This window comes from Brachionichthys hirsutus, chromosome 3, assembly GCF_040956055.1.
Source record: "Brachionichthys hirsutus isolate HB-005 chromosome 3, CSIRO-AGI_Bhir_v1, whole genome shotgun sequence".
In the NCBI taxonomy this organism is placed as follows: Eukaryota; Metazoa; Chordata; class Actinopteri; order Lophiiformes; family Brachionichthyidae; genus Brachionichthys; species Brachionichthys hirsutus.
Genome location: NC_090899.1, coordinates 9,870,562 through 9,898,313, shown reverse-complemented (window position 1 = coordinate 9,898,313; position 27,752 = coordinate 9,870,562).

Sequence of the window (27,752 nt, the reverse complement as noted above, 5' to 3'; positions counted from 1 at the left end):
TCTCTGTAGATACACACACACACATGTGCACTGGCCCCCTTTGCTAATGATCCAACCTCAAACACATTTGCATCTTTCTAAATTAGCTTGATTATTTCAGGTTAATTAGCATAAGCGTATGGAAATTAAATTGGCTATAGTAGCATGGTGGCTTCAAGGTGTTTCCATGTGAGCTGTTAGTGGCAGCTACGTCTGATGAAAGACCAAGGTGGTTTCAGTTTTTAGCACAAACCTTAAAATGCTATAATGATAATAACGACAACAATATTCATTATCAGTTGAAACACATTTTATAAGAATGGCACATTGATAGATAATAAATAAGATAAATGTTATTGAATGGATTCAGTTTTGTGTTTGATTTTATATGAAAGACATGTTGGGCACAAAGTGAAGCGGAACCATGTTGAAATATTCACAGTCTGCTTCAGGTAAGACATTCAATGAGTAGTTTAAACCAAAGGTCCACGAGCCAGTACAAACGAATGTGTTTTTGGGCTCACTAATTGTAGTAAATGTAGTCATTGTGTTGTAATCGGTTCATGGTTATGAAGCAGTGTGTCCTCTTCCTTCGCTCCTACCTATGATGCCGTCTGCTTTTACTCATCTACAGCAACAGGGGCCTGCAGTCCCTCATACACTAATAAACCATCCATGGATTATTAATTAATGTTCAAAGTATGCTCTGATTTTGCCCCCCCCCCCCCACCGACTCCTACTATGGCAAATATGAACCCAGTGAAATTGTATTATTTAATGGTCATGAAAGACAGCAAGTGATGAAAGGGAAATTGTGATAATCATATCTCTCTTTTTCTTTTTCTTTTTTTTCCGTTTAGAGCACTCACTGTCCACATCAAGTGGCCATGCAATTAGAAATATGTTTCTGGGTTGTGCATACGTGTGCATGTTATAACGGAACAGAAATGTAATTAAGTTAATGGTGCCAGCCCTGACGTAGGTCATATTGCTGAAAGACACATCAACATGAATTGGGGTTTAAGAATTTATTGCAAGTTGATCATAATCTTAAACTGATTATACAGTCTGTTCAAAAGAATGATTGTGGGCTGCATTTACTGGTTTGGATTGAGTTGCAAATTTAAAATCTGCCACATTTTTTTTTTCCTGAAAATGACAGCTTTCTGAACCAAACTTTCGACAGCAGCATTTCTGTTTAGTTTCAAAGGACACCAACATTATTCCAATGTTTTCTGATTTGGCATTTGTGTCTTCAACAAAATTGTATATTTTTTAATCTATATTTGTATACTGCGCTATAGATTTCAATTTATCAAAAGTGATCACATTTGGAATGTGATGGAATATTTGGATCTTAAGAATGGCATTGTAAGTTTCCTCATACAGGCACAAACACGCATATATGGTTGATGTATGGTACTGAGTCATTATGTTCATTGGGGGTAATGAGCATGATGCTTCTCTTTTCAATAACCTATATGTGCTCTAAATTATTGATGAGTCTGATTGTATACCATTACTTATGAATAAGAAAAGGGAAAAGAGAGAAATGAAGATGAGAGGCTGGTGTGGATGCCATGTTCTTATCCCTTGAACTGTGTTCAGTCTCTGGTTGTCATATTCAGAGCTCACAGAGCCGTCTGAGCTCTATAGTGACGAGACACCAGAAACTGCAGAGAAGAACGGAAACCATTTGAACTCGATCGACAATTTTAAATGTTCAGGTCTTTTTGTTCCAAGATTGGAAAAAAAATCCATTAACCTTTTGAGATTCCCATGTGAGGGTTCACTTGCACTTAACAAGATACACGTTTAAAATATGAATTTAAACAGCAGAAATACTGTTTTAATACTTCTGCTGTCTCATCTTGAGGTTCCAGGAATCACTCTGGATACATAAGTGGAATACATATCTTCACTTTGGTGCCTTCTATCGGGATTCTGAACATTAACCACAGCAAAGTCATGGCTAATTGAAAAAAAGTAGGAATTCATTTTTTTGTATTTCATGTCAGTGACATGTGAAGTCAATCAAGTCTGTTTGCTAATTCACTTTCATCAAAGGAGGGAAAGAATTATATATATAAATATGTCAAGAAAAAAAACGTTTTATACACACTTTCACTTTGTCTTGTCTCATTAATCATCAGTAAACTTGGTTTGTAGCAAAAACCATGACTAACACACATTGCTCGCACACAATTTTATGGTTGAATGTATTGTAGTTTCTAAAAATGTATTTTAAACACAAAATGTACGGACTCCTGGGGTGGCATGGTGGCGCAATGGGTAGCACTGTTGCCTCGGAGCAAAAAGGTTCCGGCTTTGACTCCATTCTGTGTGTAGTTTCCACGTTCTCTGCGTGTCTGCGTGGGCTTTTCTCCAGGTTCTCCGGCTTCCACCCACCACCAAAAACATGCCGCTTAGGTGAAATGGTGAACACCAAATTGTCCTTGAGTGTGAGCGTGGATGGTTGTTTGTTCTTCCTGTGGATGAGCTGGTGTCTCATCCGGGGTGTATCCTGCCACTCGCCTGTAGCCAGCCGAGATAAGCTCCATGGTGAAATCCGTATTGAATCTATTCCTAAGGCTCGGAGTCTCTTACCAAGACAGCCACTCGACCACAGAATCAGAGCAAACAATGGACAAGCTGTTTGACGAGGAGTTAGCTGCCACTGGACCGCCACGCCCGAGGAGCTTTTATGACATAGAGCTGGATCTCTGATTGGCAGGTCGTGGGCTGGCGGTGGTCCACGCCCCCTTTCACTGGAGCCATTTGGGAGAGAGCTCCACTGATCTCAAATTTGCATAACAACCACAGACATAGGACACAAGGAGAATACAGTGGGGGTCGTAACAATAATAATCATATTCAATCTATCCACCCATTTTCTTCCGCTTTCCCACTTTGCTGGTTACGGAATTTGCTTGAGCCAATCCCAGCTTGCCATGGGTGATAGGCGTCGCCAGCGCATTGCCGAGCCACAAACAACCACTCTCTCTCTCTCTCACACACACACAGACAATTTGGAGTAATTAATTGCATGTTGTTGGAGGTGGGAGGAAACCAGAGAACCCAGGAAAAACCCATGCAGACGCGGGGAGAAGTTAAGTTTAGACATTTAGACATTGTTCACAAACATCACAAAGTCATAAATTTGAATGCCTCATAAAATATATCTGGTTGCAGAGACCTTGTGCTGTGTGGCAGGGGTTACGTTTTTAAATAACCATGAGAAATCTACTTCTATACATTTTTATTAATAAAAGAAATGGTATTTTGGTATTTTACGTTTCTCCGAGACTCTTCCGGCTTCATTCCTTAATGTTCTAGAGTAGTTTAGTCTGATTTAAAAACCCTCTCAAGGAGCACTTGCTACAACTTTTTATGATGCAAGTCAATAAATAATGAGTGAATATCAAAGTGGTTGATCATTCAAAGCAGAGGCTTTAAGCTAGTGACATACTGTACCGTGTTACTTTCATTTACTGGACAAAATAAGCTAACAACTAGTAATTTAGTTCCATAGAACCTTTTTTAGATTGTATATAATAAAGAAGAAACACTGTCTCTCACTGTGTATATGTCATATAAGGAGAGATATACAAACCCTATTTCAAACTAAGACTGATTTCAATAGTTCAATAACATTAAATGAGAAAATAAATGAACCCTCAGTGTAAATAGTTATTAATTTATGGTATGCAGGGATTTCAAGCGTGCAGGGAGATGTGAGGGGATAGCTGGAGAAAGAGGAAGGACCACGCCAGCCCAGAATGACAAGGTAAAAGGGAACAGAAAAGAAAACAGGGACATAGTCTAAAATATACAGGGGGCATTACAGCATCTTGCATGTTAGGAGCTTTAAATGTTTCCTTCATGCTCCCCACTTTTTCATATACATTGTTGTTTATTTGTCACTCCTATCCAATGCACCTCCTCCATTCAAAGAAGTTCCTCACACCCTCCTCCATCTGTGTCTCTCTATTTTTCTCTTTCTATTTTTTCTTCATCTTTGAATAATTTACTGCAGCAGGGGAGAAGGGAAGTGCATGTATTTTGAGTGTATTTGCGGTTTAAACAGAATTCTTAATGATTGCCGATGGGAGAGAGACTGCATTAATCCCATTTATGTTGAGACCTTTAAGATGTACTGACACCCATGGCAGGCTGTGTGTGTGTGTGGTGGTGGTGGTGTGGGGGGGGTCTTCTTTCACCACCAGCACACAAATGATTGCCCATTACATCTATGGTAAAAAGCAATGTGTGTGGACCAAATTTCCAACGCTATGTCTCCACCCTGGATCAAGGCAAGGCCTTCGGGGCATCCCCTACTCGCTACACTTGATTTGAAAAAATCTAAAATTTTCAAAGAGTTTGCATTTCACAATATTTCTACATTTCCACTAATGTGGAAACGGCTTTGAAAAGTCTTGCATTTATATTTGTTTGAAGGAGGCACACATCATTGAAAATAAAACCATCTTTGGCTTTAGGCTCTGGCATGCCAGGGCAGTCAATGACGGCTCCAAAGCTTAACCAATTCTGACAAACAAAAGAAAAAAAATATTTCAATGACCATTTTACCATTTTCTGTAAGCCCCTATAAACAGTTCAGGGAAATTAGGTTTTAGGTATGTAATCGTAAATAAGTACATCAATATCTACTAGAAATATGTAATGAGCATATCAGTAGTTATTCATGTTGATGATTTTTTGATTAAGTAATAGTGTTATGCATGTGTCTTTTAAAATTTGTCTTGTAGGTGTGCAATAAAATACAGTGCAGAGACAGTGTCTCTGAGGAAAAGACAGGAGGCGGAGCTAGAAGTGGTGGAGATGAAGATGCTGAGGTTCTCCTTGGGAGTGACCAGGTTGGACAGGATTAGAAATGAGGCAATAAGAGGGACAGTGAAGGTTAGACGTTTTGGAGACGAGGTCAGAGAGGCCAGACTTTGATGGTTTGGACATGTCCAGAGGAGAGACAGGGACTATATCGGTAGAAGGATGCTGAGGATGGAACTGCCATTGAACAGGGCTAGAGAACGACCCAGGATAAGATACATGGACGCAGTGAGGGAGGACATGAGTGGCTGGTGTTGGGGAGGGTGATGCAAAGGTAATTTGTTGTGGCGGCACCTGAAGGGACAAGCCGAAAGTACAGTAGAAGTGCTTTAAATAAAATGCATACTGGATTATAAACAAGAATTTTGTCACTAATCTTGGATTTCATTGCACGTAATCTTGTTTTAAAGTAGCGGCTTGTAAATCAAAGCAACTTTGCAAACATGATAATGCTGCACTATTTAACACTTGTGATTCCATTCTGACACAGATGACAAAGGAAAGAAAATGACAAGTGCTCACAAAGTCCTGGATATCTTGCTCTGAAATGATTGTAGAAATAAATAACGTCTACTTTTTAGAACCACTGAAAGCATCCCTTAATTTAAAAGACGTTCACCTTGACAGTGATGTACGTATGTGCAAGGCCATATTAAAAGTTAATCTCGCATGAATCCTTTTCTGCCTCCTGCAGCATTTTACAAGGAAATATCAGTAGCCATTCATGTTCACTATCAGTGCTCTCTCATGAGGCTCTATAATGTGCTTAACATTAGGTCTCATTCAGTGTTTGTCTCTGGTACTGCTTGATATGTTTCCGACCATATGGCACATTCCTGTGCAGGTCAGCGTATGGCAGCATGGAATGGATGCAATGTAAATTCAAAACAGAAAGAAAAAAATAAATAACACCCACCACCACCACCAGCGTCCACCACGACTGCCACCATCTGCTCTCCCGTCCTCTCGATCCATCTGTCGCAAAAACAGGGAATAAAAAATAAAAAAAATAAGTAAAACATCTGATGAAAGCTACGATGGTGTGCTGGAGCTGATAGCCTCCCAGTGTGCCTCTTTGTGCAGGTAAGACGATGTGCGTATGTGCGCACTTCTGCTGATACAAATCTGGTTGTGTTGCACACTGTGAAAAGGTGCATGGGCAAAAACATTCAAGACACAATGTTGTAGTACACATGTTGTAAGAGCAGCTGCAGTACATGAGATGAGGAGATTAGATTAGATGCGTTGAGATGAGATGAGAAAACATGATGTGGTGTGATGTGACATTATATTATAAGATGAGATATGCTACATGTTCAAAGAATAGAATGCTATTTGGAACATAGTGCTAACCTCTTGTTAGTCTTGTGGAAGGCGTTGTCTGTAGACAGATGGCAGGTAGTCAGAGGCAATAAGAAAAGAACCAGAGCTTAAACTTGTATTTCTTCTCAACACAGGGCAGGTATAAGAATGAAACTTGATCATATAGATCCATCTTTATTTTGACAAAGAAAGTAAACTGGTGCTAATTCTAACATTGCCTCGTGCTTGTTATCTGTTCATTTATTTTTTCTTGCAAAAGGGCTGGACACCACAGTTTTCTGGTGTTACACCAAGAAATTAACTTTGCATCCATGCAAATACAAATTTAAACTGAAAATTTAAGTGAATACAAATTTTGATAAACTCTGTATCTTATGAATGTTAATGAAATATTAATAGTATTACTAAATACTGACTAAATACAAAAAGTGACCAGCAATCAGTGTGTAATTATAACAAAACTGATCAGAAATGCTGCATTGAGCAGTATTCCTCTAGTTCGTGTTGTATATTTATATCAAACTCAAATGTATTGTCTGTTGACTTGGAATGAAGCGATGTAATGGTGAGTTCACTGATTGCTGCAACAATGACATGGCTTATGAAGAATAACACGCTGGGTTGCTCTTCTCCATTCTGTAAAGATGTGTTTGAAGATGTTAGCACAATGGTTTGTGCAGATTTTGCTCATGTAAACTCCAGGTGTCATTTACAGTGTTTGTTATAATCCAACGTTGTATGTTTACTTGTTTTTAGCAGTTCTGGCCTCAGATCCCTTTTGTAAGAATTGTTTTTTAAGTACTGTAAGACTGCTTTTATGTAGAACAAGCTCATAATGTCACGATTACAGACATTGCTTTCATGTACACATAATATACATTCTTTATTTTAATGCCTGACACCCAACGCTGATTGATCATGCGTCATCTGAGTGATTATTTTAAATAACCTGTGTGTGTGTGCATGCTTTGAAATCAACTTTATGCTAATCTGGTTCCACGTTGTTTCCACGTCTTCCTTAGGAAAAACACAACAGGATCTGTGTGTGGTTCACATGCAGTGTATATGTGTGTGTCGTTTTGATAGAGGTATAAGTTTGTGACAGAAAAAAGCTTTCAGGAGACCGAATGTCAGCTCTGTCCCTCATTTGCTCTTCCATACTGTCTTGGAGGTAGTCCTCTGTCTGGTGCCTTAGTCTCATTAACACTTACAGAGGTGTATGATCTGTTGGACTGCATCACTCACACACACACACACACACAAGACCTTTTCTCAAACAAATAGCATATGGACTGAAGAAGTTATTTGTCTTCTATAACTAATTATATCTGGTGCACATTCATATTAAAAATATGTATATTTTATTATCTCTCATCTATTGTGTTTATATAGAAAACTGTGATAATCAAATTTGGAAAGGGGCAGATATAAAATATGTAGGTAAAAAATGGAACCAGAAATAATATGTATTTATTTATTCAATTTGCTAGTTAGTTAGTTAGTTCCCTTCACAACCCTCCAACATCCTTTGCTCTGGCCTGTTTGTTTATTACATGTGCACACACACACACACACACACACACAAACACAGAGCTTTAAAATCTGCTGCTGGCACCGTGCCATCCTGTCGGGGCCTGTTGGTGTGTAAAGGGTGAGCTGTCTGCCCTCATGAGTGCCAACATGCCGCCTATATGTATGCTGCTCCAGGGGGACACCCGTCTACATGTGTGTGTGTCCCTGTCTTTTCAGTCCTTTCCTGAAGTATAGTCAGTGACCGAGTGTGGACAACAACAAGGCACTTTATGTAATTGTATTTTATTTATACATGCAAAAATACCCGCACAGAAAAATGTAAAGGTGAGAAGTAGGGGCATACATGTGTACAAATGCAGTAGCAGAAGCAGAAGCACACTATTATATATAGTGAGCCATATACTGCTGTTTTGTCCAACACGCCTTGAAGAGATGTGCTAAGTGTGCACTCGGAACTATTCAGGTTTTCTTCCGTTCTTGCTGAGAAATAAACACTAATAAACAAGTTATCAGTTCCCTTAACAAGCCTTAAAGCCCCTCATATGTTCAAGTGCTTCTTTTGTCTGAGCTGTTTCAAACAACATGATGTATACAAGCCCAGAAGTGACACACATCCAGGAATAAACGACACAAAACAATTATATTTAAATATAAACTTCTCCTTTTAACCATATGGGCATTCAGGTAGCATAAGCATCTCTCCAATAAGAGGAGTGAACTAAACTAAAATCCCATGAACCTGTACTCAAATTGTTATCAATTAAATTATTTCTGATCTTTTAAGTCTAATATAAGATGTCCGCCTACATGTTTCATTGTCACAACTCGGTGCACTCTGTTTCCCTTGGCTTCTCGGTGTGACAGCTGCTCGTTGTTGCTGTGCTAGTCTACTCGGGTCAGTTTTTTACAGCCTTTACAGCGAATGTAGAAAGATGCATTTATTTAGCAAGCTAATCCGTGGAGACAATGTAAGACATCCAGTGTCCTGCTAAAAACGCTCGAAGCTGTCATTTTGAGATTATACGAGACAGGTGATGTTTCCCAGCAGGTTACGATAATCACATTTGCTTAAATTTATTTGTCTGTTTTGTGAACTGAAAAGGATCTAGGATTAGAAAAAGTCCTAAATGTCTTCAACTGATTTATTTTTAAGGCCAAGAGCTGTCTTAAATCGAAAGCCCTATTGTGGCAATTGCCCTTCTCCCTTATTATGAATGGCATTTACACATGGCACTGACACAGTGGTTCTTGCTGGCATTTACCAGTGAGGCAGAAGGGCAGTGCCATGCACACTTGCACCCAGGTATAGATGGACAAGTGTACACGCCCCCACACACTGGTGCACGCATAAAGCTGGAATGCAGTGCATATACATACAAATATCTCCTGTGTCCATCAGTGGAAGTAGGAGAAACGGGTCCCTGAGGCAGCAATGTCTGAGTCGACAGTGAGCGTGCTCAGTCCGCCCTCAGGGTCCCGGAACACTGATCTTTGTCAGCTCAAAGAAATGGAATCACCCTTTTCTCTGTCAGCCTTTTTGTGTGTGTGTGTGTGAATGTGTGTATGTGTGTGTGGAAAAAGCACAGAGGAGACAAGAGGACTCGGCCTTGCTTTGAACTCTGTCACTTTGTTATAAGTCACTGTTTTGTGCTGTCTGTATTCTCTCTCCATTTCCGTTCTTGCCATTTCTGCTTTTCACAGCAATTACCCCTTCATCTGTTTCAATGGTTTCCCTTCTTCAAGCTTCTCCTCTAAATGATATTTGTTGGATATAACAACACACCAAAATGTACATTTAATAATCAGCAATTAAAGTAACAGCAGGCATACAGACATACACATCTCGCTCAAGCGTTTGGTTCCCTTAAATTACTGGTGTGTGTGTGTGTTTGATCTCAAAACACCTGAGAATAATCCAAGCATCACAGCTTCTTCCTCTTCTTAGGCATCTGATCCTTGTGATCCTGACTGTGGGTGGGGTGAAAACATGCATACTGCCTGTGGGGCTGTCAATCAAATAAAGACACAATCAAAAACAAAGTGGAGCAGAGTTTTCATCCATGATTCTTTTAAGAAAAAAACTGACCAACTTCAGGACAGCACGGATAGCACTGTAGCATCAGCACAAGAAGGTCCTTGGTTCAGTTCCACCTGGAGCCTTTCTGTGCAGAGTTTGCATGTTGTCTCTGTGTCTACGTGGGTTCTATCTGGGTTCATTATCCTTGCCACATCTCATTACTATTTGGTAATTGTGTGCAATTGTTTAGTTCTCCTCTGTTGAAGACAGTGACACTTCTATTCCAAAACGCAGTCCCATGCCACTAAAGTGAGACGTCATGGATCTCACCTTAAACCTATCAGTTTCAGCATTTTGCATGATCTAAGAAAAGTCAAATTTCAGCCTTCAGTAAACCAGCAAATAATCAACATTCAGTCACCAGCAGAAAAATGTAAATCCCCATTAGATGACATTTGAAGGATTAGTGTGTATTTTTAATAAGATCATTACAGAACTTGTATATTGTTGTATGAACATGAACAATGATGTATAGTCTGATTGGGTTGCCCCCACTTCATTAAAGTGTGCAGTAATAGGGATGTGTTGACTGAGTACGATGTATGTTGTTGACTGTATTTTAATTTAATTTAATTTCTTTATTTTGTTCCTTTCACGAAAGTGGACAACATAATTTGTACACAATACTTGTTTTTACAACGTCAATCATGATTGGAAAGGAGCAGCAAGAAGAAAACATATGAGGTGTCTATATAACCATCTGCTACACATTTGAGGTTGTAGCAGTTTCATTCATTTAAGATTGAAATCAAATTCTATGCGTGTTCTCACCTGATTTCACGAGACTAACAAAGCTTTAACTGACCAAAACATCACCATAACCTTCTGTAAAAACAACCCTCTGTCCTCACCAACACATTCAAAAATGTCAATTAACCGCACTGTCCTTCATTTGAATATTTCTGTTTATTATGCAGCTCTTGCTCTTACATATTCAAATTGGGGTTCTGGATCCAATTAAATGGACAATGTGCTGTAAAGGCGTGGGCAAACATGATTGAAGGCAGAGCTTAGGCTGACAAACAAGAGCAATCTGCGGTAGATGGAAAACCGCTTGCTGTGAAGTTAATGGAAGACTGCGTGATGATCACTGATGGAGCAATGGGTGTGTATGTGTGCGTGCGTGTGCATGTGGGGTGGGAAGGGAAGTGAGTTTAAAAGGGATAAAGCAAAATGCTATTTTAGATTTAAGTTCATATGTCTTCGATTGTGTTTGTACAGATAAATATGTTTGCAGCATCCATGTGCTTTTCTCTGTGTGTGTGTGTGTATGTATGTATGTGTGTGTGTGTGTGTCGATCTGCCTTATGTTTGTGGAATACTCGATGGCACACTCCTTGCTTAGAGAAGATAAATTAATGTGGATTTCAGTAGTTAAACTAGAATTCAACCCGTGTGAGGTACAGAGGCAGTAATTAAATAATATATTTATATAATGTGCAGTAATATTGTTAAGGCTCACACACAAAAATAATCTTGTGTGTGTGTGTGTGTGTGTGCCTTCATCTTTCCTTCCTTCAAAACCTAATCAGTTTCTTTAAAATCTGTGCTCAGGAGCGGCTTGACGCTGTTCTGTCAGACTATCCTTCTGATGAATGTCTTGGCATCCCACCGGCTCGCTAAATATGCGCAGTGAAATGAGCTGAAACACGAGCCTTAATTAAAAAGTGGAGACCCACGAAGATGTGATTAAAGCCACGCTCAGTGGATTATAGTGACTAAAGCATCTCTGAAGGCTTTACAGACAGAGATGAAGGCAGGGAAGGAGACGGAGAGGAATAAGAGGGTGATTAAAGCGCTGCTTTCTGTCTATTACCTTTCATATTTTTTACTTCTTCTTTGCACCATAATACCACATACAGAGCAAATGTGTGTCTTTCACTGACATTCACTGTTACGACTTTACTTCCCGTGTATATTACTATAAATGAGATTCTGAATGCACATGTCCATCTCTAACCCAACTCTTATCTCATAGAACTAGACATTAGAACTGTATATATTTAGGTGAAGATAAGGTTTTACACTGAGGGCATGTATAAATACATGCAATATTCCTAAGGTGTGAGGTGGACTGCAGTCAGGTAGTAATGATCCTCGCCCTTTGTGAGATGATGTCTCTCTTCTCTTCTCTTCTGTGCTGCAGTATTATGAGTATAAAAGTGCCATGTGAAATGTTGTCTGCCCATTTCAGCATTCTTAATTTTCAGACAAAGTGGGAGGAAAAATTAACATACAAGTTATAAGAGCAGAAATTGAAGAACATGACACACACACAACATTTATTGTGTCAAAAGAGCACCTTATATTTTAATTAGTTGTTGCTTCTGTCTCTCATTCTCTTATTTCTTTATTTTCTTCTCCTTTCTTCTGCCCATTTTCCCCAGGAAAACCTACAGTATATGAAAATAATGAGAAGTAAATTGAAAAAGAGAGAGGGAGGTGAAGGAGGTTCAGAGTATGCTAGAAAAGGAGAATGGATGTGGAAAAGGTAATGAGGGGTTATAGAAATAACTGAATTTATGATAGAACGAGAAAAGCACTCAGAGATCGCAGACCTCCGCCAAGCAGCTCATTCCCCTCATAGTTAGATTTACACCGTCCACATGGCGATCTGGATCATCACCAAAAGGTAATGAGGAACAAATTGTGAAGCGTCTTTCAATTCATTAACCTGAACAATCTCAGCAGTCGTCAGCCACCATCACCACCTGGAATGCATAGAGCTGATTAACAGAGATACATTCCCTAAATATTAAATGGCAAAGATTTTCTAATGACATAATTCTGATTACCGGTACCTCTCCCTTCTCTCTATCTGTCATCTATCTATCTATCTACCTATCTACACACACACTCTTCACTTACTGTCAACACGTCAGCGCTCACCTTATTAAAGCATTCCCTTCCGAGGAATTCCCTTCTTATATTTATAGTATTCCTTCTGCTTGTCTGGTGTGCTGTCACCCGTCCCATTGTGAGAACGTCCCATGCTGAAAAGGCCAAGTACTATTACCGCTGAAGGAGAGAGGTTTGCGATTGTGATGCCCAGGTCTAAATGTCGTGGTCTGCCCTGGAAGCTGTCAGTATGACACACGCTCTCCACATGTTCTTCCGCTGCGGTTCTGTAACTGTAAGCATTGTTGTCACCTGTAATTCTGATTGAGACAATGGGCCATCACACTAATTGATAACTGATTAGGTCATACAGCTCAGAACCAGACAGTTAATGCATCGCATGAATGGATGCTTGGGTTTTGCACAAACTGATAGGCATGACAAAAGCAAATCAGTGAGCTTTAATGCACATTTCTTAAAGGCTGCTGGTTCTTGTTGCCTGCTCATGAAAACACAATAAAATGTCGTTCAAAGTTTGTGTTTCTTAATGTGTAGCAAAGCCTAAGAGCTGGTTCAGACGGTCAGCTTGAGCTAGGCCATTTCAGGTGATGAGTCTCATCCTCAGCATCATCTATCACACCCTCCTAATTGGTGGACTGTTCAAGTTGCAACAACTTCCATCTCTCCCTCTTCTCGTCTGTGCTGCCACTCGTGCTGCCACTGCACTGCTACCTGCTGTACGTTCAGCTCCACCACCGCCCCAGCAGCCTGAAAGATCCAGTTTGGGGTTTTAATTAAGTTTGCTCATCATTCCCCAATGTCTCTATGTAAACAAAACTGCAGGGGTTGGAGCCTAGATGCCAAATGCAAACTGTCTTATGTTCTGCTGTTGCAATAAACGCTTCTAACTCAAGAGCTGTCTGATAGAAATGAGTCTGGTTTGGTGTCGGCACCTTTGAATCTGCAAAATCAAGTATATTTTAAGGATTACTTGCATTATTTAATTGCATTTAAATGAATGCAAAAACATTTTCATAGAAATTTTAGTTATGATCAAACATATTTTTCTTTGCTTGATATTGTTTTCTGACTTTACCAGGTCACCAGCCAGTCATACTCGGTCAATTTAGTGTGACCAATTCACATAATGCATGTGTTTGGTGGTGGAAGAAAGCTGGAGAAAGTACAAAATAGACATGGAAAAGAGCCAGGTCCTCAGGTGGATTTAAACCCGTGACCTGCTTGCTGTGAGGAAACGGCACTAAACACTGTACCACCATGCCATCTATCTGCCGTTTGATGAAGAGTAATCCAGGAAAATATCTGCTTTTCAGTTACATGGTCCCACAGAATGAGTTTAATGAACCTCTCAGTAAATGAACGACTTTATATCAGGATGGATTCTCAGTCTTCCCTTTTAGAATAAGTGAACTCCTTCAGAATCTCCACTTCAAGTACTGTTGATAGATACTGCTGTAGCACTGCTTTCAGATAGGTCTTAAAATGTCATGCTGCAGTGAGACACCCACACACAGCGAGAGTATGGTTTTAATTCTTGAAATGGCCACACCAATAAGTTGAGAGCCAATAAATCTATGTAATCCCAGTCATTACGGCCTGAAAGGATTGAAAGATTGAGAAAGTGTTTTGTCAGAGCACACAATGTTGTTCGTGTGTGTATGAGATTGAGACAACTAGACTAAAAATAGTCAGACAGGAAGTTAGCAGAGATATGAACGTAGAGTGTTCTGTGAAGACAGCAGTGAAACCATGCCTGATGAGGTATCTCACTCCCACACACATTTACATTCACAGCTGGGTGCCATGCTGTCAGTAGGTTGTTGTTTGTTTCATAATGTAAGCATATTTCCTGTCTGGGAACTTTATAAAGTGTTGGCCCTATCACACCTGAAGGTCCGAACCAAGGTTTGGGTTTTTGATGCACTGCATACCGGTACATGTGATCTGGCTAGTTTTGGTTTCGTACTTGCGTAACTTTGTGTTCAATGTCGCATAATTGCACACATAAGAGGGGGACAAATTAAGACAAACATTTACACGAAACAAAAACAATGTTTACAAAAAGAATGAAGTAGAAACACTATAATTTAGCAGTACCACAAATACCAGAAACCAACAGCAATGAAAGATAGACCTGTTCACAGGAGATACAACATTTATGCATGTCTACTTACTTTACTTGGTACCTGCCCCAATATTGGCAGAAAGCACATCTCCATTTGATTTACATTTATAGATCCACATCAGCCAGTCTACAGTGTAATTGGACTTGGATTGATTTAATACCTTTATAGTACTTAAATATGTTCCTGTTTGCCTTCGGTAGTCTGGAGCAACTTTCTGAGGGTAAAGGTTCACTGCGTGTTTGATGGGAGGCATCATTAAAATTCTTAACAGTGTTACCGACCTGCTGGATTGGATCGTTGTTGCTGGTGAGGAAAATGCAGTTTAACAACAGTAATAATAATAAATAAATGATCTGCAGAAAATCAGACCTTAAAGAACGCTATGTTATACGATCTGCTTTTTAAATGCGATGGCATTTGTATTTAACAAATGCTAACTAAAAAAAAAGTGAAAAACTAAAACGAACTAATATTGTGAAGGCTGCTGTTGGGTCATTTCCAAATGTGCAAATGCTATTACTTAGCTTAGCTATGACCAGATGATGAAGAGGAGCGAGAGTAGCGACTTTAAAAAGGAGGAGGGACGAGAGCTTTGATTTATAAAACCTCCTCCTCTTACCTTCATACATTTCAAGCTCCATGCCTCCATCTCAGTTATTTCGCTCCAGTTGTCCCTCCTACCCTCCCTCATCCTCACTTTCTGCCTGCCCAGCTTGGTTTCCTGTAAATAAATCGGGATAGATGTAAGATCAGAAATGAATTCATCAGCCTGACGCACTCCGTCTGACAATTTCCTGGGCAATATGTAACTGTTTGAAGTCTGAGGTGGTGGCTAACACAATCTTATCAAACCAGAGAGGGCTAGCTGGAGAATCTAAGCGGGCCTCCACAGCCTGTTGGATGTTACTCACTGTGATGGCTTCAAGAGTTTTATCATCATGCCAGAAATTGAGTCACTGAGTAAAGCCTGTTTCTGTATCTGGCTTTGCTTTTGCACACGGACGTACATTGAAACACACAAATACGCGCGCTTGCATTTGTTGCCCTGTTTAAAGACATGCACTTCTGTTCAACTCCCCACATACATATCATTATGAGCTTTCTTGCCTATCAATCTATTAAACCCAGGCAGCCATAGACTAAACAAAAAAAATCATCACAGAGACACTGCCTGTCAACCTCCTAGACTCTGACGCGCACACACACACACACACACATTGGATTGGTCCCAGTGCCTGCCATCTGCGTGTGTTTGTATGTTGGCCTATTGTACCAGGGAATGTGTTACATTAATGTGTGAAAGTGAATGAATGGGTGTTGAAATGAGTCTTTTGATATTTGGAAAGTACAAGAGGTCAGCCTGGTACATGCTGTTAGGGCCGACGTTATTTCTTTGAAGAAAGTTTGCTTGGAAGTTTGTATTCATGGCTCAATTTTTGCCCGGAATCCCTCAAAACTTTGAAAACCATTATTTTTTATTCTATTTAATTGTATGTGATTATACATGGTTTGTTCTCTCCACACAGTTGCAGACACGTGGATAGTGCACAGACATCTTGAGAACGCACCCCCACCAAAGCAAACCCTGATATGCTCTTAAGCAAAATTAACTTAAGTGATGTAAAGTATAGAAATAACCAGGTGAAGATCAATCCATTAAATGATCATTTCAGTGCATTTTATTTCTCAATGGTGCCTTCTCTTTCATGTCTTTGTTACATTGAACTCTGTCCTTGAAAATGATGTTTTCAAAGCAGCCTTGTGAATTAATCTTCAGTATAAAGACAATTTAAAAAATATATTATATTGTAGCAGGTAAAGTTGACCTTCAAAAGTCATATTTTCTACCGAAAGGTCAGACATTTTCTTTTGAAAGATGCTATACCAGATGTACTATGGTTACACATTTGCTTTTCTCACTAAATAAAAAATCTAGGCGCTCAATACGCAGCGGGGGTCATTTTATATTAACTCGCATGCCGCATGCTGAAGGATAGAATAAAGGTTTCTTGAACATCAACACATATTTCTTACCTTTTCTTTCAGTTCATTGATTTCAGTTGGGAAGATAGATGATAGATGTGTTTAAATGTGATTTAATGCATGGATATACGAATATTTGGTCTATGTATAGGACATGGAATGGGAATAAGAGGTGCACATTATGATGCAAACTTTCTTGCAGAGTCTTTTTTTGACCACTTAATGCATTTTATAACACATATATGTTTTTGAATGCTACACTTCCATATAGTGTACATTCTTCAAATAATTCTCAAAGTAATTTACTTACAGTGAAACTGGGGCACAAACATGTGTTTTAACATCTCAATGGAATATAAAATGAATGACAATTCCCGGTGAAGTTATCGGACTGCAGCCAATGATGGCCCACTGCACGAGTGTCGGGATGTCCTCACACTTAATTATATCTCCCAGATCAGCTGACACAAAAGTCAAACTCATTGCTTCTTTTGGTCCTATATTGCTCATTTTGTCAAAAGATACCAGGATGCCAATGAATATAAAATGGCACCAATTAGCAATATTAATAACATTATTTTTGGTCTCATGTCTCATTATGTTTTTGAACTGTATATGAAAGCCAAAGATAAAACATAACAGGAAAAACATAATGAAAAATTACAGTAATGGAAATAAAAACGTCCTCCCAATGCTGTTTGAAGAAAATAAAATCCATAAACAAATCTAAAATGTACTTGCATAGTATTTTATTCCAAAAACATCAGTTCCTTCTGTGAATACATTTTCTAGTGAGTACCCCAACATAAAGCACAGCTAAGTACACAGCTGTGTTCTCGACATGCATACTTTGCACAGGAAACTACACACAAGCCCAATATTCATGCAGATAAACAGAATGACTGTCTTTAATTTTTCGCTCTTTTAGAAATGGTCACACACACGCACGCATGCAAGTAGACACTTATAAGGTTATTATGGGATATTAGTTTGGAAAATGACAGGGCTTTGGACGAATGCTGTCGTTGCATAGCAACAAATTTTCAGGTAGCTAGTCCTGCTTCATTTTAGGTGATAGAAATGTTTTTCTTTTAATGTGTACAACTGGAGGGTTGAAGGAGCTGAAATATTTTTGTCTGCCAGGCAAGAAAAGGAAACAACATGAAGAATATTGGATATAAATATAATATTGACTCCATGTCTACTACTGTGTATTCTTAATAACTTTATTTTTATAGCGTGTACTCTATACTACTTAATTAAACATGAGGATTTTATTTTCCCCTCAACTTCAAAAGAGTTAAACAACCATCCCAATCCTATAAGTTTGATAATGAAATGGCCTCTCTTAATTCTCCTTGGTAAAACAAAATATTCCTTAATGCACTGTTGTTTCTGAAATTATATTCAGGAGCTATGATAACATTAATCTCAATAAGCAAAATTTGCCCAGCATTTATTTCAATAAAATAAAATGAAGAAAATTGGAATTAGCATCTCAAACATGATCCTACTATCTGCTCCTTGGAGGGAAGAGATATTGGAACGAGAGAAAGAAGGCAGAAACAGAGACACAAAAAATTTGTTTTAGGAGGGCGACAGCGGTAAAACTGTAAAACACGGTGCAGATAAGTGTTTTTCTGCTGGTGCAGATTAAAAGACTACAGTTTCCCTGATGAATTTATTAACATTTTATGAGGTGAATCGGGGGCTGGCAATCTCCCCCCTTGCATAAATAATGAGCTGGTTTAATATGACTGCCTGGTTGGGAGTCTACCCTGACATGTGTGAAATTGAATGACATGTTATGTGTGTGTGTGTAAACGTGAATAACAATGTGTGTGTTCAATGGAGTGGGCATAAGGGGTCTGTGCTGGTGTGTTTTCTTGTCATGCATGCAAGTGTATCAATGTATTTGGATGCATGTTTGATATTGGCCGTTGGTGTTATGGCGGAGGAAGGATCCTAATGACTGAGTTACTGGCAATGCACCAGGACAATACAGACACACAGTACAAGTACCTTGTTGGTACACACAATTAAAAGCTTTGCAGCTGTAAATTAGACTACACAAAGCTTCCTGGTTGTACATGCATGAATGTACATTACACTAACATTTCAAGTTTCATGTTCAGTCGTACAATCAATAATGTAACCGACCCTAGAAAATCACACATAAAGCCATTAATTCATGACCTCTTGGAATCAAATCTAAGTTCTGTGCTTCTGCATGTATATTTAGCAAGGCTTCTCTCTTACTTTATTAAATTGATTTATCTTTGATATAGATGGTTTCTCACAGGTCGCTGTTATTAAGTGTTCAGTCCTTTTGAATATGCTATTGCTGTTGGGCAACATGTATACAAATTAAAACAGCAGTTAATGGCCCTGTATTGCAGGAAACCATGAAAGCAAAAAGACAGCAATACAGCGCAGACATTGAAAATTAAAAGGATGATTTTAACTGGGCCCACTGAAAATGGACTCAGTTCAAGGATATTACCCGATGTTATTAGGAGTGACATACAAGTTGTGCAAATCATACATAACAATGCATTACATGTCAGCACTGGATGAAAATTGAGGAAAAAATAAATGCTTTGTATCTGTCCTAAAGAGCTGAAAAGGGGAGAGGTAAAATACATAACACTCTGTGAGGAGAAAATTGAATTCCTATTGAATGACTTCTGGCTCCTGATCATATTCTGAAATAAAATGGAATAGATTGAAGAGAAGGCAGAGCCTTTTGACCTTGTAAAATATTTGTGTGCAGTTTCAGTCTTAATGATAATTATTTGTTTGACAAACAAGATGTCCAAGGTTGCATACCAACAGATGTGGGAGAAAACCTCAGAAATACCACGAATTGGTCTTAAATGTGTTTATCATGACAGAAAACAATAAAGTTCGGAAAGGCTTTCATATCTTAGAACACACTGGAAGTTTAATCCAACCAACAGAAACTTGTAAGCTGTGCCCTTCCTTCCTGTGCCTGATTAGAAAAATGAGGTATGAGGAGAAAAGCAGGTATAAAGACAACGAGGTCCACCTGAAAACCATGTGAGTGATTGTGGAAGAGCCCTTTCAGAGCAGAGCATCCATGCGAGGAGTAGCCGTCCCTTATTCCCTTTGCTTTCTGTCTTATTTCAGTGCTTAGCTTCCAGACTACTAAAGCCATGTATTTTGACTCCAGCTTCCCTTGTGCATGGCAGATTAAGGAGAGGGTCAAGCAAAGTTCACGGTTAAAGGCCAGGTTGGGGGAGAGCTGAAGCAGGAGAGGGAGAGAAAGAAAAGTTGGAAAGTGAGAGGAAAAAAAAAAAATGAAATGATGAAAATATTTCACTGAGCCAACATGATGAAATATCCCGAGCCATCAGTAACTTATCCAACATAAAGGTTAGGGTATTTTTAGTGTGTGTGTGTGTGTGTATGCGTACATACATCAACATGCACATGTGAGCGATTAAATGTTTTTACCTTGACGGGAATAGGAAGGTGTATCCCGATGCACAATAAAGGGGAGGAGTGTGGCTGTGACCTGGTGTCGTGCAGGACGTGTGGAAACACGAGGAAACTGCTGCAAGTAGAACATGAGCCTGACAGGTCGTTAGCAACATGTAAATCTGACGCCGCCAGCGTCTCGCATTCTGATTGGTGGTATGCTGCAGTGTCAGAGAGCATGGATGTTGTACAGGAGGGTTGACAAATTGTCTATTTCATTCTGGTCCAATAACATACATGTAATGGTGATAATGGTGAGCCTTAAATAAAACCAAACTAAATCTAAAAGAGAAGCTCATTATTTGCTGAAGATCGTAGCTCGCACTGGAATGTGTTGTAGTAATTTGTAGATATGACAATAGTTGCATTCAGTTAGATTCTAACGAAGCCAGAAAAACGGGGTCCAACATGTAATTAGATTTTCAGAGTTGACAGTTCAACCATGCCAGAGATTACACATTATTCACCGGTAAAGCTGCTCATATTACAAACTTCAACTTATTATAGGCTGTTGATGTGTTTTTCATTTCTCTTGCTTTGTCTCCTAAGGCAACATGGATGTGGTTGTAAATCCAATTGCAGGACAAGACGAGTTTCCTTAACCTCAGCTGTAATTCAGCAATCAGGAAGATAAGCAGTTAACAAGGCATATGTTTTCCAGAGAGGAACTCTCTCTCTCTCTCTCTCTTGTCTTCATATTGCTCTGATGTCAGTCGGGGTGTGGGGATTTGGAATTGGATTCTCTGGGATAAGAAATTCTCAAATTGCAAATACATACTATACAAGCAAGGTATCGTTAAAATTTCTTTTTTACTGTGACGTTTCTATTAAATCATTATACTATCAAATAAAAGCATGCATCCCATTCAGCATCTTTAAGAGGGAGAGTCGTCATTGCAAATAAAACACACAAATCTAAAGTCAGCACGGAGGTTCTCTTGCCAGTCTCAAGCTAGTATACACACTGTCCCGAAGCCTTAACTGCCTGCCTCTAAGCATCGGTGTGTGTCTGTGTATGTTTGTGGGTTTGCAAGTGTGTGCGTATTCCCTGCGACGCTCCTGTCCGTTGTCAGTGTCAAAACCGATCCGTTGGGCCTCTCAGTGCACAGGTGGCAATAGACTGGCCCCTAATGAGTCCATATGGGACTGTCTGGGAGAGGTGTGTTCTTGTGCGTGTGTGAATGTGTGTCTCGAAGTGTTTTCCTATGAATGTCAGTGTGTACTGTTGATGTTGATGTTCTCGTTCACTCGTTTTGGGTATGTGTGTTCAAAAGGTAAAGCCCCGCTCTTTGTGAGAAAGCACTGCCGATATTCTTAGTGTAGTTGCAATAATATGAAACTTGCTACAGGGGTTGAACTTATTGAACGGCTTGCGCTTAATATCTTACTGTTTCTCGGGCTGTTTGTGCATTGCCCCAGTTCACTCACAAGCATGCAGATTTTGATGTAATCACACCTGTACTACACATCCTTCTCATAGGAATGTGCCATGGACCCACTTTCTTGATGTATACCCTTCTTCTGTGCATATCATTCCGTATCATTAAGACATGTACAGAATATGTGCAGGCTGTTTGCTTGCTTATTCTCTGCCAGTGGCCCCAGTTAATGTGTCAGAAAGCAACTTTATTCTTGCTCATTCTGCTCATGAGAAGCGTTAAAAGAATACAGATTTCAACTTGGCATGTAAACATCAAAATACAGAAATGCATGCCCTAAGAAAAAAAGGAATAGCCTTTTATCTACATTCCTGCTCACATGAGTAGCAGCACACACGTACAGGCACACATATTCAGGATTTTTCTCATTCATTTTGCAGTTACAAAAAGATCAAATCTCACACTGTGGAAGTTGTTGATTATTTTACTTATTGTATTTTATTTCCATTCCATTATCGGTATTACACCCAAATGAAGAACTGAATTGTCATATTACTGTATGTTGTCCTGAAGGTGTTTAAGAAATGACACTCCTAAACGGCACCTGCAGATGCAGTTTAAATGGTCCTTTATGCATGAAAGCAAGAGTTGAACTTGAGTTAACAGATGGATCAGTTATGTGTCTCACGGTTGATGTTTACATGACACTGAAGTCATGAATGTGTGGTTTGTTAATCATGCATTTTCTTTCCCATTTGTGCTATCTCTTTATCTGTTGACACAACATAATGTATGTGAGTCATTGGATTGAATCAGAGGTTTGAAGCTGGTTTGGTCTGTCTGTCACATGAAACCCAGTTCTAACCTCCGGAAAAAGAGGCAGCTGCAGAAAGACAACGAGGACTTTGTTTGCATTATATCAAAACGTTCAAGTGACTTTTTTTCTTTTTTTTTTACACTTACATATTTCATAGAGTCGCTTTAGGAACTATTAAGACGTTCCACATTAATTCATAATACACGATTGTTATGAGTTGTTTTGTCTTACCAGACTTTTGGCTATCATACTGCTTCTATTTTGCCAATCGGAGCAGAAGAGAAAACAGAAATATAACTGACAAAATTGTATCTTGTCAATTGTATTTTATTTGATGGCACTTTTTACAGATCTGGAATCAGATGCACTTTCTCTTATTTATCATCAGAACATGTTATGTTGAGTTCTTTCAAAAATAGTGCAAACAGTAACTTACCTGGTGCTCTGTGGTTGAGCCCTTATTTCACTGGAAACATTGACCACTGAGCAAAGAAAAGAATTAGGTGACAAAAACTTGGTATATTGAAAGGATAATATTCCTGTTCTGCAGACTAAAATGCCAGTCACCACTTCACTATTCTTCATTATAAAGAATATATATGAATTAATTAATTGAAAGTAAAACATATTTTATATTTTTCTTGTTTGAATTACTTCTTCATTAAGTTCAGTGAGGTATAATGTACAACAAACCAAAGAAAAAGTATGATGTTTAAAGTGTGCACTGTTTTCAAGTGATAACGTATCATTTAAAAAATGTCAGCATTTCAAAATATTGGAAAAGATAGAAAAAATAAAGGTCTATTTCACATTGTAAAGCAGATTTTGAAAAAGCTTTGCAGACAAGACACAGAATACTGCACATCTATTCACAGAGAAGAAAGTGACTTGGAAAAGAATCCTGGAGCACTATAAGGTGAGATCATGGGAGAGAGAAAAATTACCTCAATTACACCATTTCACAAATAGATGCCATTTACTTCAAGAGTCACAAAGCAGAGTGCATCATCTTCTTTGCCATCTTCTTCACCAAGTCCGGTTGAGAGTCATAAATGGGCAGTCTTAGACGGTAATTGACAGCTGGAATTGTCTGCCATGTACACTTTAAAATTGGAACAACCTACCGAAAGATAATGCACTCCATAAGGTAGCAAAAACTTCACCCATGAAGGTCTTCTTCAATTCCCTCAGGACTTTAGAGACTCTAGATTAAAGTGAGAAGAAAAGAGTAAGAAATATAGATACACACAATAGTGGGAATGTGTGATCCACAAACATCCATCAAATACCATAAAGCTAGAATAGATGAGATTCACCATAAGAGGCAAGGGATGTCTTCAAGTAATGGACCTGTCATATGAGGGAAGACATGCATTACAGAATGTGGGAGATTCTACTTGTTCAATAGATGCATGTTTATGTAAAGGGCAACCTTATTATGCTGATATAGAAAGAGCACAGTGCCCCAAACAGGCTTGTCAACCTGGGCAAGCAAGTATCTGTCAGGTTAACAGAGCATGCAGAGACAGAGCTGGTAATTAGTCTGCCACAGTGCAGGCTAAAAAAGAGAAAATAGAACTCCATAAAAAAAAAAAAAAAACGTTTATTTTTGCACAAAGGTGTGAGGTCAGAACTTGAGATAATGTGCACTGTCCTGACTGCAGAGAGCAAAACAGTGAACAGTTAATTGCACAGCCCATTTTCTCAGATAAACCTCATTTCCCTGAACACAGGGAGTGTCTCATAACATACACTAAGAATAATAAATGTCTTTATCTCACTCATTGGGGAAAAAAAAACAATTTTGGCTAGTAGGACAGGATTTGAAAATAAAACAAGTCATACTATATAATAATAATAATATAAAAAAAACTCAATTTTAAAAATAATGGGTGTCACAAAGGCAGAAAATTCTTAAAGATTTTAAGGATAGAAGGGTTTCTGATTAAGCTTCAACAAGATGAAAGCAGTGTTATTCTGTCTCATAAATTATTCATTTCCTCTGCCTCTCCACCCTTATTTTCCTTGACAGGTGCCTGTGTGTCCGCTTCCATTACACATGTCATTTCCTCTCCTTCAACTGCAATCCTCTCTCATGTCCTTAACACTAATCCCCAAGGACTGACATGTGAGTGGAATGGATGGATTGGAAGGAGACAGCGAGGTTCAAAAAAATTAAAATAAGAAATTAAAAGTAGAAATACAACAACATATCCTAATATTTAAAATAATGAATCGATTATTTGCCAGTGTCTCCCAGTATATGATGGTTAGACACTTACAATGATTGGCATACCAGACCTTCAACTTACTAGAACTTCATTTCATTAGAGTTTCATTTCCATATTGTTTTGTTCGTTCTGGAAGAATGTGGATTAAAAACAACCCCAATTCCATTTATCCAATTTAAATAAAAATAAGTATATATTCATTCTTAATGTGATACCAACAACGTTTAAAAACATGTTTACTATCAAGTTAAATCCCATTTTCTTTAAAGAAACGAGATCAGCATCTTAAAAAAAAATGGGTACTGAATTTTCAAAGTGTATGGCTGCTGGTTGTCTTTTCTGGTATATTTACAGTGGAACCAAATCTGTTGTAAGGCAGTGAAATGTGTCTAAGCATTGTATACTGGAACAAGCAGAGATATTTCTGAAAAGGTTGCAGGTGGAAGCAACCATTGTTCCAAAAACTGTGTGTACCTTTCAGCAGTAATGATCACATATATCCAGTTACCCATGTCATAGGCACCAACTCACCTGCACGCCATACCAGCTCATGAGAGTGTGTCACGGACTGTACGTTGAGGTAAAGGTTACAAAATGTGACAAGGGTGTGAAAAGTGAATATCCACTAAGGATGTTACGCTACCATTGACGATGCCAAAGCTTTGGGGTTACAGAGTAGACGGCTGCATTCCTCCAGATGTAACGGACAATGGCTGATTAATGGTGAGAGATGACATGGAGCAGCAGCTAGAGAGAGAAACGGGGGATACGGAATGAAACAAGGAGCATGACTGCATGTACAAAAGTGAAAAGATAAGATCATCTATTCTTGATTATCCCAGCTGATGATCAGCTTTCTGTCTGTGCCCGTCTCTGTTTTTCTTTGTTTCTTTGCTTCCCTTGTGTTTCATCTTTAATTTTTTTGCGATATCATCCTCTTGCTCTCTGTTTATGTTGGCTCTCCACATCCTCTTTTCTCTCCCTCTCGCCTCTCCCTCTCGCTCTGTCTTTGACTCCAGACATAGCTGAATGTAGGTCACCGTGTCTGGAAGCTCCCCTCTCTGTCTCACTCACCCGCACCATTCATTACACCTCTCATTCTCCTCCATTGGGGCTGTGCATTCTCCACACAAGGTCCTGGTCACTAAACTGGATATGATGGTATTTCATCTTGAGAGTGAAGAATCAGCACAAACACAACCACGAGGCCTGGCTGCATCTATATCCTGGAATGACAGTGGCAGATTTCCATCGCTTTATCAACAACAGCACGCAGGTGGAGACTGGCCAGAGCCTAAGGGGTCAGCTGCTGCAAGAGTGTTTCCAAAGACGAGAACAAAACCCCCTTTCCATCACTTCTGCCCTCTCACTCCCTTCGGAAAAGGACCAGAGGGACACTGCAGATTTGCTTGCTTCCAAAATTCATCACATAGGTCCAAAGCCCATTTCTTCTTCCCATGCACTTTTTGTCTCTTTTTATACGCTGGCAGGCTGGGTTGTGCATATTCCTCTTGCAATGACAATACTCCAAATTTCTTTGAAACAACTTTCAGCACCAAATAATACATTCCTATCAGCTTGGTTTTACAGCGTTTTTTTTTTGGTAAAAACAAAACAAAACAAAAAACAACCCAAAGTGCTTTCTTGCTCCTCTTCGCTTCCCTTCCAAAAAACATAGTAGTGGAGCAGAGAAGAGTGTGAGTGTGTGTCTGCTTCCCCTGCCTGCCGCAGTGCAGAGCGACTGGCTTGGAGAAGTGAGGGAGGCAAAACGCAGACTGTTGCTAACTGTGTGGTGGTAGACTGGCAGAAAGTGTGTGTGTGTGTGTGTGTGTGCGCGTGTAGCTGGCTGGCTGCAGTATTGTTGTTGTTGTACAGTAATGAACTGAGGCCATCAATCAGCGATTACACTGTCATCCGCAGTCATTTGTTATAACAAATAGGAGCATCTCGTGGGAGTGAATGGGTGTGGACACGACTGTCATCAGCGCACACACACACACACACACACACATCCTTGTGAGGAATTGTCTTGACGTGTCATTGTAGACAGTCTAACCCAGGGGTAGGCAAACTTTTTGACTCGCGGGCCAAAATGGGTTCTAAACTTTGACAGAGGGGCCGGACCAAGAACAGATGGAGTGTTTGTGTGAACTAATATAAATGGCATGTAAAAGTCATTACAGGAAAGGATTTGGCCTTTTACAGGAAGCATTACAGGGAAATAAATGGAATTTTGTTGTGTGTTTGCAGTGTAAAAAGTGTAAAACATATGACAATGAAAAGCTAATCTTAAAAGGCAAAATGAATGAGGTTTAATTATAATAAAATGTTATGATATAATTTGGACAGGTTCGGTGGGCCGGACTAAAAAGCCCAAGGGGCCGCATATGGCCCGCGGGCCGTAGTTTGCCCATGCCTGGTTTAACCCGAACCTTACTTACTTTATACATAGCTGACGCCCTCAGAGGAAAACTAACAAACGGTCCCCAACAGTTAAGCACATATTCTGCCATACAAAAACGTACCTTATTGTGTCTTAATTATTCAAATTTGAAATAATAACCTGATTATAGGAATATAGGAGTCTCTATACTGAAAAGTTAATCGTGTGTCTTATCCTATAGATCCACATGTACCTGCTTTAACAATATCTCTGGGACAGATGTTGCTTTATTTCAGCAGATGGTCCTTCATTCCGGCTCACTCGTTAACGCATAAACAGAAAATGTGTGAAATGGAAGTGTTTGGGCCTGACAAACTCAAAGCAATATTTAAAACTCAGTGTGCTTTGCAGCATCCTTTGGTCATCTTTGGCTATCCAGCATCGTCCAGTTGAGAAAGTCACACACATATAGTGAAAATACATTTATAGATAGGATCTGTATGTTTGTCTCATATACAACACATTTAGAATATAACCCAATTATTTAATGATGCAATCATTTATAAAGGTTATATTTTTGTAGCACCATTGTGCTACAATTTGGAGTAATCAATTCACCTGAATTGCTTGTTTTCAGTGGTGGGAGGAAGCTGGAGAACCCGGAGATGATTTGAACCCAGAACCTTCCTGCTGGGAGGTATCAGCGCCACCCA